The 11,958-nt window shown below is 40.3% G+C and overlaps 1 pseudogene; it reads right to left on the reverse strand.

Annotated features, from left to right (window-relative positions):
* Positions 1-11,023: 11,023 nt before the first annotated feature.
* Positions 11,024-11,746, reverse strand: LOC115590420 (L-amino-acid oxidase-like; annotated as a pseudogene).
* Positions 11,747-11,958: the final 212 nt, after the last annotated feature.

The raw sequence follows: 11,958 nt of genomic DNA on the forward strand, positions 1-11,958 counted from the left end.
GAGAAAAGAAGGATGAATCTGCCTCACACCTCCTATGAAATAACTCTTGTGTGCATTACTTAACTTTGCTGATGTCAGCTAAAGTGGACAAGATGGTCTCTCTATCCTTGGATGACAATGTACAGTGCCTTGCAAAAGTATTCACCCCCCTTGAACTTATTCACATTTTGTCACGTTTTAACCACAAATGTAAATGGGATTTTATTGGGATTTTACGTGATAGACCAACACAAAGTGATGCATAATTGTGAAGTAGAAGGAAAATGATATATGATTTTATTTTTTTTTTTATGAATAAAAAACTGAAAAGTGTGGTGAGCAAAAATATTCACCCCCCTTTACTCTGATACCCGTAAATAAAATCCAGTGCAACCAGTTGCCTTCAGAAGTCACCTTATTAGTAAATGGAGTCCACCTGTGTGTAATCTAATCTCAGTGTAAATACAGCTATTCTGTAAAGGCCTCAGATGTTTGCTAGAGAACATTAGTGAACAAACAGCATCATGAAGCCCAAGGAACACTCCAGGCAGGTCAGAGAAAGTTGTGGAGAAGTTTAAAGCATGATTAGGATATGAAAAAATATCCCATACTTTGAAGATCTCAGATAGCACTGTTCAATCGATCACCTGAAAATGGAAAGAGTATGGCACAACTGCAAACCTACCAAGACATGGCCGTCCACCTAAACTGACAGGCAAGGAGAGCATTGACCAGAGAAGCATCCAAGACGCCCATGATAACTCTGGAGGAGCTGCAGAGATTCACAGCTCAGGTGGGAGAATCTGTCCACAGGACAACTATTAGTCATGCACTCCACAAATCGGGCTTTTATGGAAGAGTGACAAGAAGAGAGCCATTGTTGAAACAAAGCCATGCAGTTTGCCACAAGTCATGTGGGGGGCACAACAAACATGTAGAGGAAGGTGCTCTGGTCAGATGAGACCAAAATTGACATTTTTGGCCTAAATGCACAACGCTATGTGTGGCAGAAAATTATCTGATCGGATGCTTTTCTTCAGCAGGGATAGGGAAGCTGATAAGAGTTGATGGAAAGATGGATGGAGCCAAATACAGGACAATCTTGGAAGAAGCCTGTTAGAGTCTGCAAAAGACTTGAGACTGGGATGGGGGTTCACCTTCCAGCTGGACAAGAAGCCTAAACATAAAGCCAGAGCAACAATGGAATGGTTTAGATCAAAGCATATTCATTAGTTAGAATGGCCCAGTCAAAGTCCACACCTAAATGAACTTATTAATCTCTGACTTGAAAATTGCTCTTCACAGACTCTTTCCATCCAATCAGACTAAAGGAGGCTGTTTTCGGGGGGGAAAATTCACTGAAGTCTCAGTCGGGAGGGCTGACCATCACAGTGATTTATTTTCTTTACAAACACTGGGTTAGATAAAGTTTATTGCCGTTACAGAATTTGTTTTTTCAGGCAGACGAAGAGTCGGTAGGCTGGGCGGGAGGATGGATGCTTCTCCATATATATCTGTGGTATTTTCTTTCCTCATAAAAGTTGCCAAAGACAGTTACAGTCACTACGTTACTTTTGTTTGGTCATGTAGTCGCATTCCCACACTTATCTACAGGGAAGCATCTGGTCCTGTCCTATCCTGTGTTGTTACTATTCACTATTGTCTTAGAGCTCACGATGTGTAAGAAACACACATACACTACATTGTCATTTTTATTATCAGCATGGCTGTAGACACACACAACTGATTGCAGGAAATTTCATGTTTCTCTCCTCTACAGGCATCTGCTGTTTGAAAATGTCAGTCAACTCTTCCTCCACTAACTTCTCCATCTATGTCCCTGGATGCCCTGACTCGTCCTTTAATGTAGAAATATACATTACCTTCTCCTATACAAATGTCATCTTCCTTCTCCCTCTCTCCGTCCTTGTCCTCAATCTGGGATTCCAGCAAAGGAAACAACAGCGTTCTGTTTCCTCAGCAGCGGTTGTGAGTTTCTCTGACTTCTTCTCCTACAACATGGCTGTGATGGAGCTGTTTGGAGTATTTGGGTGTATCATAATCATTTGCAATAACTACCTCCATCTCTCTTGGTTGGCGGGGATGGGTTCCATCATGGTAGCTTTCCCCTGGAATGGACAGATGTGCTTTCCCATCCTAACCTGTTTGGATCGCTACGTGGCCGTTGTTTACCCGATCACCTACCGGCGACTGAAACAAGTGGCCGGTGTCTACATCAGAAATATCAGCACTGGTCTCGTTTGGCTGCAGTGCTTTGTAGTGACTATGTTTTATTTCCTGACCAAAAACAATCCTGTTGTCTTTCTTACAACAGTTGTCTGCCTGATGTCCATTTTTTTAATTGCTGTAACTTTCTGTAGCCTTTCTATTCTCCGTGTTCTGATTCGCCCACGGCCAGGGGAGGCAAGCAGGAATGGGGCACACATTGACAAATCAAAGCGAAGAGCTTTCCACATGATCATAATCATAATGGGAGTGCTGTGGTCAAGGTTTGGAGGGACTCTGGTTTGCAATGTTGTGTTACTCTCACCAGGAGTGAGCCCTGGTGTTCGGCGTGTGGCGGAGGCAGCCCAAGTTTGGTTCGATGTGCCCAGCAGTCTGGTGTTACCTCTGCTGTTTCTACACAGAGCAGGAAAACTACCAGGCTGTTAACACAACACTGAGTGAGGATGAAGATTGGCTCAGGTTAGAGTGTGAGAAGTTAATGTAGATGATTTAAGATAAGAGGGAATTCAACTAAAGTAGTAGTCTTATTTGGTACAAGGTAACAAAACAGGGGGGTTGAAGAAAAAGATCATGTAATTACACGTGGTAGTGAACAGCTGAAATCATAATGTACATAAAGCATGTGACCTAAGTGTCACTCAGCACTAAAGAGACAAACAATAGTGGCAGACAAACATGTGATCTGATTCTCACATGAAATAAAGAATGTTTCTGTATTCATTTATTTATTTATTTATTTATGTTGTTTATTTCGGGCATGTCAATTCATAAACATCACATTTCATCATTGTTCAAATAATACAATACACATGGCCGAAAGGGAAAAGCGGGAGAAGCCAAAGCTTATCAAGTCCCGCCCCCATTACCCACAGGATAAAATCTTCATCCTGATCTTTTCTTCTCATTTGCATTTTACATTTTCTTTTCTTTTTTTTTTTTTTTTTTTTCAACTTCTTTTGTTATGACCTTTGACAAAACATATTACAGCAGTAGCATACAGAGCTGAATTCAAGCTCTAGACAGTACATACAGATTACATGTGTGTCTACTGTTGTGTGCCGATTTACAGGGCTAGTTGAGTTCTTCACAGCTCAGAAGAACTTCTGATAACTCACAGTAGTGTCACAGTGTTCGTACAGAAGTTATCTCACATTGTTGATACACATTATAACAACATCCTGCTATGTACAACTGGCATTGGCCTTGGACCATACAATTTTCTCAGGTTCAACTTATTGTTTGGGTACAAATGGTATTTGTTATGCTCAGATGCCGCCTCAACACAGTGTCTGCCCAGTGTCTGTTGATTCGTGCCTCTGACCTTTATCAACCCTCCTGTATTGATCTGTACTGATCAACGATTGAATGTACATACTTTTTACAAGATTATATCCATCCAGGAAAAAATCTGTGCCTTTGTCTTCATTAATCCATGTTTCCGACACTGCAATGATGGTGAAAGGGGTTTTGAAGTGATTTAGGTATTCCTTGATGTGGCCGAAGTTGGTATATAGACTCCTGCTGTTAAAGTGAATTAGAGACAGTTTCCCGTCCATCTCAGCGCTGTCTCTGTATTGAACTTCAGTATAATACTTGCAATTCCCAGTCATGTTGAAACAGAAGTGATTATCCGGGTCAATTCCTTCGTTCGGGTCAGATAAGGTATGATTCACATGTTGATTTGTAATGAACTCCACACTTCCTAGCTCAGCAATCCTTTCAGATATTCCCATCATACTTTCAGTCCGTGTAAGAACCGTTGAACTTTGCTGTGCTGTAGTTATGGAGTGTTCGTGAGCCATACCTTAGTTATTGTATTTCTCCAACTCATCCTTGCTCCTGATCTGGATTATTTTGACTTCTTCAGCTGATGCTCCATTTGTTTTTATGTAGATTCTGCAGTTAGCCGTCCAGGTGTGTTGTATCTTACCATCCTTTTTCAGTTGGCGAGCTGTTCTGGCGATGTCTGCATTCTTTCTGGTAAGATTCTCATTGATGTAGACATTCGAGCCTTTGAGCTTCTTGCCCTGCTTCAGCAGTGCAGTCTTGTATTTTCTGTTGATGAATTTCAGGATGACAGCTCGAGTTGCTGACTCTTTCCTTCGAGGTAAGAGGTAACATACTTCCACGTTGCCGAAATTCACCTCGATGCCTTTACCATTCAGGAACTCAGACACCTGCTTCTCCACAGATTTAATCTCAGATTCACCAGGCTCATGGGCTGAATTCCCAGCTGCAACCGCCGCTGCGTAGGTTGGAGGCTTGATTATGAGGCCAGTCACAATCACATCATTGAGCTTTCCCTGTTGATCCAGCTCCTCCACTTTGTTTCCCAGCTCCTTTATCAGCTGGTCTTTTTTCTCATTCTCCTGCCGGAGTTGTTTAATTTCAGCCATTGCCTTGTTGAGAGGTTCTATCTGTTTCTTCATCTCTCTCAACTCCGCCATCAGATCTTTCCGAAGTTCATCGGTCACAATCCGATGTTGTTTCTGCAATCCCATCAGGCTTTCATTCAATTGATCCCACTTAGGGTCTGACTTAGGAGGCATTGTCTCACTTTTCCGTGCAGTCAGGCTCTTCTTTGGCTTCTTCTTGTTCAACACGGAGCAACACGGAGCACGTCCGTCCTCTTCAGCTCCTCACACACAATTCGTGATCTGCTAACTTTGATGATGTAAGGGTGCCTGACTGGAGAATCATCACCACCGACTTTGTCTTAATGTACCTAATTCCTAAAATGAGTTTCAAATCATGGGTGTAAACTTTGCTTTTGACAATTTCATGATCATTCAGTCAACATTTGTGTTATATTTGGATGGAACAATGCCTTTTATGATTAATTGCCACTAACAATTTTACATACAATACCTTCTTCAAGGTACCATTCAAAGACAGTTAAGGTGTATAGGTGAGTGTGGGGAAGAACTGCCAATCACTTCTTGTCAATGGACAAATCTCCAAAGTCCACTCATATTCGGTTTGTTAATTTTCTAGTCAAGGTTACGGTTTGAAAAATAATTTATGCGAGGGGATTTAATTGTGACCTCCAAGAAAATATAAACCACATCAGGAACTCTTTCAGACTGAATTCTCAGGATGGCCTAATGAACCTAATGTTCTCGTTCCAAGTATTTAGTTCAATCTGAGATCTGTATGTGTACATGTATGTATAAATGTGTATGTATGTATAAATAAATGTATAAATAACTTTTTTTAACATTGTATTATTTAACTATGCTGGGAAAAGTTCTGGGTGTAATTTACTGCTTAATAACAGACCAAAGTGTCTTTGTTAATGTTTAACTTAATGTTAATCTGCCCTTTAAGGAACACTTTTGATTGTTGGACCAGTTTTTTTTTTTATTGAAACTGGAATTGATGCTAAGGATGGATGTTTAGTTGTAGTTTAAACTGATGCTGACATTTTATTACCTTTTCTGTGTTTTTTTAAGTTGTATAAATGGTTTATCAAAATATTTGTGCATGTATTTCATTTCATGAATTTGATGTAGTGGCTCTCAGAATCATGTTTGTTTCCAAAAGCACAGGTTTGCAATATAATGTATTACAATGTTGTAATGCTATACTGTTGAAGAAATAAAAGTACTGTTAGCATTCACTCCCTGAGATGAAAAGCGTTGTCTTTATATGTGTTGTCAAAAATAAATGTCACCAATATGAATAGTACTGGAGTCAAAGTCTTAAAGTATCTGATAGCAAATAAGTATTAAAAGTACAAGCAACTGTAAAAAATCCATATATTTTTCATGTATGTGTCAGAATCAGTGTTTTTGGTCATCCAGTAGCCTCTGATGCAGCATGTACTGTAATGTGCAAAGTAACAAGTAACTAAATGGATCAAATGAATGTGGTGGAGTGAAAGTATAACAAAGCAGAAAATGGACATACTCAACAAAAGTAGAAGTACGCCTACCTTAAATTTATTCTTAAGTTAAATACTTGAGTAAACGTGCTTAGAGACATTCCATCACTATATACAGTACAGTATACAGTGTTGTAAAAAGTACCCAAAAGTCATACTTGTGGGTAATTTATATAGTGCCTTTCAGGGTAGCCAAGGACACTTAACAAAGTAGAACAAACATACGGAGGGAACAGCTGCACAGCTGCCGTCTGCACCGCAGGGAACAGCACCCTTCGTCTAGATGTGAACTTGCGTCTGGAGGCTCCGTGCACACAGCGGGGGGCGACGCAGGAGACCCAGAGATCCAGTCCCAGCGACGGAGACCGGGGCGAAGCGACCATAGAAGTCCAGGAGCTCCCGCGCTGAACACCCACAGACACCACCAGCAACGGCAGAGCAGCGACCATCCAACATCGCCGCGAGCCGGGAGAAACCACAGCAGCAGAGGAGTGCGACAACAGAGCCAGGTGGTGAATAACCCCAAGGTTGCGGTGGAGAGAAGACCAGCGGAGCAGCGATGGACAGCCCACAGAACATCGAGTACGTCTGCTTATAAGTTAGCGCTGTTATGCTAACAGCTGATCAGCGGAGAAAGTGAGTTCATGGAGCCAATTCTTCAGGTGTGCAGGCTTCGAAGGTAGTAGCACAGCCTCAGAGCTTGTAAAGACAACTTGGCCATTTTCTTTTAACAGAAAAAAGCCGTTTTGTCACGGATCGAGAAGCGGCGATATTCACGCCAGCGTCCTCTCGCATCCGGGTTGCCATGGATATTCAGAATAAATATATATAAAATATATAAAATATTTTCATAGATATTCATAATGTAGTGCTTGGAGACGTGCTTTTATTTGCCTTTTTCTTAGTCAATTCTAACATAATGACATCTACATTGCCTTCTTTAAAGGTCCTAAGGCTATGCGGCTGAAAATGTTTGTGTGTGTCCTGTGAATTAGATATGTGTCTTTGAGAGTAACATCCCCCTTCTCGGAAATGTGTGGAAGTCCTGTTATATGAGTAGGTTTTTAGTTTTTAAGTGAGGCAAAGGTTTTTAAAAAACAAAAAAAATATTGCACCTCTCAGATGTTGTTTAAAATCCGAAAACCCTAAAACTTAAGTCCAAACCAGGCAGGGCCGGATCCACAAAAGATAAATAACCCAGATTCTCAGGGAACACAGGAGACGTGGGACGGTTGTGGAAACAGAACAGAAAAAACTGACAAAGATCAATAGAAATACACAACATTAAATAGACAGGGACTAATTAACAAATGAAACACAGGTGAACAGGTAAAAAAGTGGGAAAATGACAAGATGAAGAAGTGCAAAGCAAAACATGACACATGAGGAGAGAACTATGAAATAAAAGAGGATATATCTCAACCAAAAAATCTCTGTCAATCTCGGACATCCATTCACTGCATTCCTCTCCATTTTGGATCTCTCTGTTTCCCTATATATCTATATCTATGTCTATATATATGCACTGTGCTATTTGTGTGTATATACCTTGTGAGTTACAACATGTAATCTTTAGATATAACAACATTCAAACTCTACTTCAAAACCTGCTAATTTACTGGATGTCTCATGCTATCTCGTACGTGTTGATAATAACTTCCGACATAATGATATAATGAAATGCGAAAACCGCATGAGTGTATTTGAAATTAACCAGTTTAATAAGTTATGATTTGAGTGATGTTATTATGTATTAGTTCAGATACTCCACTTAGCTACAGAAGATAGAATGGATTGTTGTTCTGTGTTATTTGATTAGTTTATATCACAAGTTCTCTGTACTTCCACTGGTTCTCATGATGTGTCAAAAATATTGACCATGGATTGAGTGAGTTTCCAGTTTTAGCTCTTCATCCTTTCTTGGGCTCCATGTCTTGTTGGTTGCACAGTCTTCAGGAACTTTTTGGGCATTGGCAGTTTTTAACTCAAATCTTTGAAACCACTTCACCATGGTCATCGCTTTCAGGGAAGTTTGCCTCATCATCAGCACATCTAACATGTGTTCTGGCTGGTCGGTCTTACAGTGTTTAAAAAAACATTTAACATTTAACATTTAATTCATTCATTCTGCCAGCAATGGCTTGTTAACTAATTCAACCATTAATTCATGCATTCATCCAGTCAGCCATTCTTCTTCAGTATATATTTTTAGTGGTCCTTTTTCAACCCTTAGTAGTTCAATAAATATCTTGATTTAAGTTGTTGTATTTGTGTTTTCTTTTATGACAGAGGTGGAGGACAATGTAATTACAATTTCCAACCATCAGTTATAAAACGTATTCATCTTATGTGATGTATCCACTAACATATACAAAATAAAATGTATTCTCTGACAGTGTTGTAGCTAAAAACAGCCTGTAAATAGCCCAGCGAAGATAAAATGTTCCAGTTATATGTTTTAATGGACTTAATGAAGCAGCCTACAGAGCACCTCCAGCAGAGACTTCAGCCTGCATGACAATATGTCATTTGAATAAACATCAGCCCTCAGGTCATTTGAATCCTGTCAGACGGGACGCACAGAAAAAAAATGAATGATAGGTACGGGTGTCGGCACACCTTAAAGCCCCAAGTGACACAAAAGATTAATAAGTGGAGCTTTATTTAAAATAAATATACATTAACTTTAAATTGATCAGTTTCTGTGTCATTATCAATCCACAAAATCCAAAAAACGCTTTATATCACCAGTGATGTTCATCAGCAGACTCTGACCTAGCTGAGGAAGAATAATGTTAAAGAAAATTTGCCTGACACCATCTACAAAAACATCACTCACCTTTGACATCATGCAAAAAAGTCCTACTGCTGTCTGAGACACTAATATTCATGCACTCTCACACAGAAGCATTCATGTATATTACGATCAGATAGATGTGGACAGCAGTTAGCAGTGGATTCTAAATGCTTGATTATCAAACACTGTGTCTAAGTTTATGAAACTGACCACTTAACATTACAATTCTTAACTGGTTATTACCCCAGATTGGCAACAAACAGGACCACTATGGTGTTGTTTTCACTAAAACGTCATATACTCAAATATTCTGGAAGGTAAACACACAAAATATACACAGTACTGTTTGTTTTCAATGTCATCTCTAGTTCTGATAGCTTTAATCAGATAATTACTGGAACATCTATTACATTTTGTGAAACAGCTGGAAGTGACTTATTAGAACCTTATAACTCTTCATGGTGTTTAGCTCCACATGACTCTGAATTCTCGAGCCCACCATTGTTAATATTCGTAGCCGCCCTGATGGCAGATTGACAGTGGCGTATCCAGGACATTTTTACTGGGGTGGCCAAGATGGGACACAAAGCCATCTGGGGTGGCCATGGCATAGCTAAGTTTAATGACACGTACGCAGCCAATCGCGGTTGAGATTTAAAGAATAGATTGTCTATGTTTTAGTGTATGGGGTTTGCTGTGTATTAGCAAATAAATAGCATTCACTTCGGGCAAAATTGGACCATCCTTTTTAAATTAAATCATGTATGAGAGTACACGACAACTTCAGGTAACTGTTCATGAATGACACATCTGGACATAACAGAACTTGACATACCATGCTTAGGATGGAGCTGGATCACACTCATCTCTCACTATCTCCTGATCCTCTGGGTGTGGCTGGTCAGCTGTGGGAATACACAGATATCTGTGAGATCGGAGCCATCAATAGTTTGGAGTTTCTGCCACACACACACACACACACACACACACACACACACACACACACACACACACACACACACACTATCCAAGCATGACCTACCATCTTGTGCAGGGGGAGCAGACCGCTTTTGGTCACTGCTGCTGTACCGAGGCTGCTGACTTGACCGGGCCTTTCACTGCTGCTGGTTGAAGTTGTGGTTGGCTCTGACTCTTTTCTTTTATTGAAGAAGCTCTGAATATCTCTGCTTCTCTTCATAGCTTTTCTCTTAATAACCCTGGGGGAAATGTAATTCAATCACTCAACCACCCAATCAATCAATCAATCAATCAATCAATCAATCAGTCAGTCAATTCACATTGAAGTAATAGCTATAACTACAAACATAAAGCAGGATCATTGCCCAATCATTGGGTTAAAATCAGTGTGCAAAATACAGGTGTTTGTGGGGCTCTGGAACCCCTTACGTAACAGCTTTGACTCCATAAAAATATCAAAAAGAAAGGAGGTGTCAACGATGTGCCCAATTATGTCTGTTGATAGTATCTATAAAGGTTTATTTTTACCTAACTACAGACATCTTTGATCACTTTTAATAACACAATTAATATTGCATATTGCATCTCAAGCATTTGTGGCATTTGAATGCTATTTGGTCTGCCTCTGCCTATTTAAATGTCTAATAATATGTGAACTGTGAAGATGAGCTAATTGATCTAAACAAAAACTGCTTTATCTCCAAGAGAAAAAGTCTTTAAACAGCCCTTAAATCACAGAGCAAATACACAAATCCCAGCTTGTTCTTGTGTCATAGCTAACTTATTTCACACACTGGTTGGTCAAAAATATGACATTAGCTCTATTGAACACACACATCTGCAAATAACACCCTCAGACTTCAGTCCAGAAAGCAGCCGTTCATATTTCATGGCGGTATCCAAATAACAATAAAAAAAAAAAAAGAAAAATGCTAACGTTAAATGTTTAACTTTGTTGGCAGGCTGCTAAGCTAGTTAGTGCAGTGTAGTTCGTCTTTTAGCTGCTACTTAGTGCTAGATAAAATTTTCCTACACATTCAGAGGGAACTACAACATAACTAAACATTAAATTACCCCTCATTAGACAGATTTCAGCTTTTTTATTTAGCAGTTGACTTTAGCTCTGTGACCGTCCTCCTGTTTCATTAACGACCGCACCAGCCCACCAGCAGCAGCAGCAGCAGCAGATGCAGCGTGCCGTGCCACCCCCCAGAATCGCCATTGTTTATAGATGTCCCAGTCCAGGCGTGAGGGAAGGCCGTGTGCTCACCAGCAAAGTGCACTCTGCCTTCACTACTGAAGAGCTCCTTGGAGTACTCTAAATGTTGATAGGGTGTGAAGAGAGCGAAAGCACCCAAGCTGTAAGGATCTAAGCTCCACCTCTTTACTACAACCCCTGTGCAGAGTTCCCTGACATGCTCGCCATAGATTTTCACCAAGTCTCTCAGAGCCAGCTCTTTCAAGTCTTCATCGCTTGCACCTGCGAAGAGAAGGGAGTCATCAGACCAGGTGTAGGAGGCCAGGAGGACGCCAATTTTGTCATTTTCTGGGAAACTGTGGCTGGGGTAGTAAATGAAAGGTGAGGGCCCATCAGTGATGCTCTTTCCTCCTTGGATTCCATTCTCCTTCCAGAACTTCTCGCTGAAAGTTAGGATGATTTTAGTGGAGCTGTCCTAGTGGACTGCCCTCAGTGCCACCATCTTTTCGATGCAAAGAGGGGGATAAAAGTCCATGTAAAGGGCTGCTTTGGCTGCGGTTGTTACCAAGATGAAATAGGCAAGAAGGAGATGCATTGCATCAGACTGTTGATACTCAATGAATACACCTTCATTTGATTGGTTGATGCGCTTGACAATAGTCATTGCCATTTACATATAAAGATGATTATGAACTGTTCAGAGGATGTAGACTGTCAGGGCAACATTGTTTGTCTCCAACTGAGATTAGTTCTATGCTGCCACTGCAAATGGGAAATAATGTCCATCATACCACAAATCTCAGGTATGATAAAGTTAACTCCATCAACCACAGTAGTATCTTTTTTTTTGGTTTTCTGTGACAACTGATATGAAAA

This window comes from Sparus aurata, chromosome 10 (genome assembly GCF_900880675.1).
Source record: "Sparus aurata chromosome 10, fSpaAur1.1, whole genome shotgun sequence".
Lineage (NCBI taxonomy): Eukaryota > Metazoa > Chordata > Actinopteri > Spariformes > Sparidae > Sparus > Sparus aurata.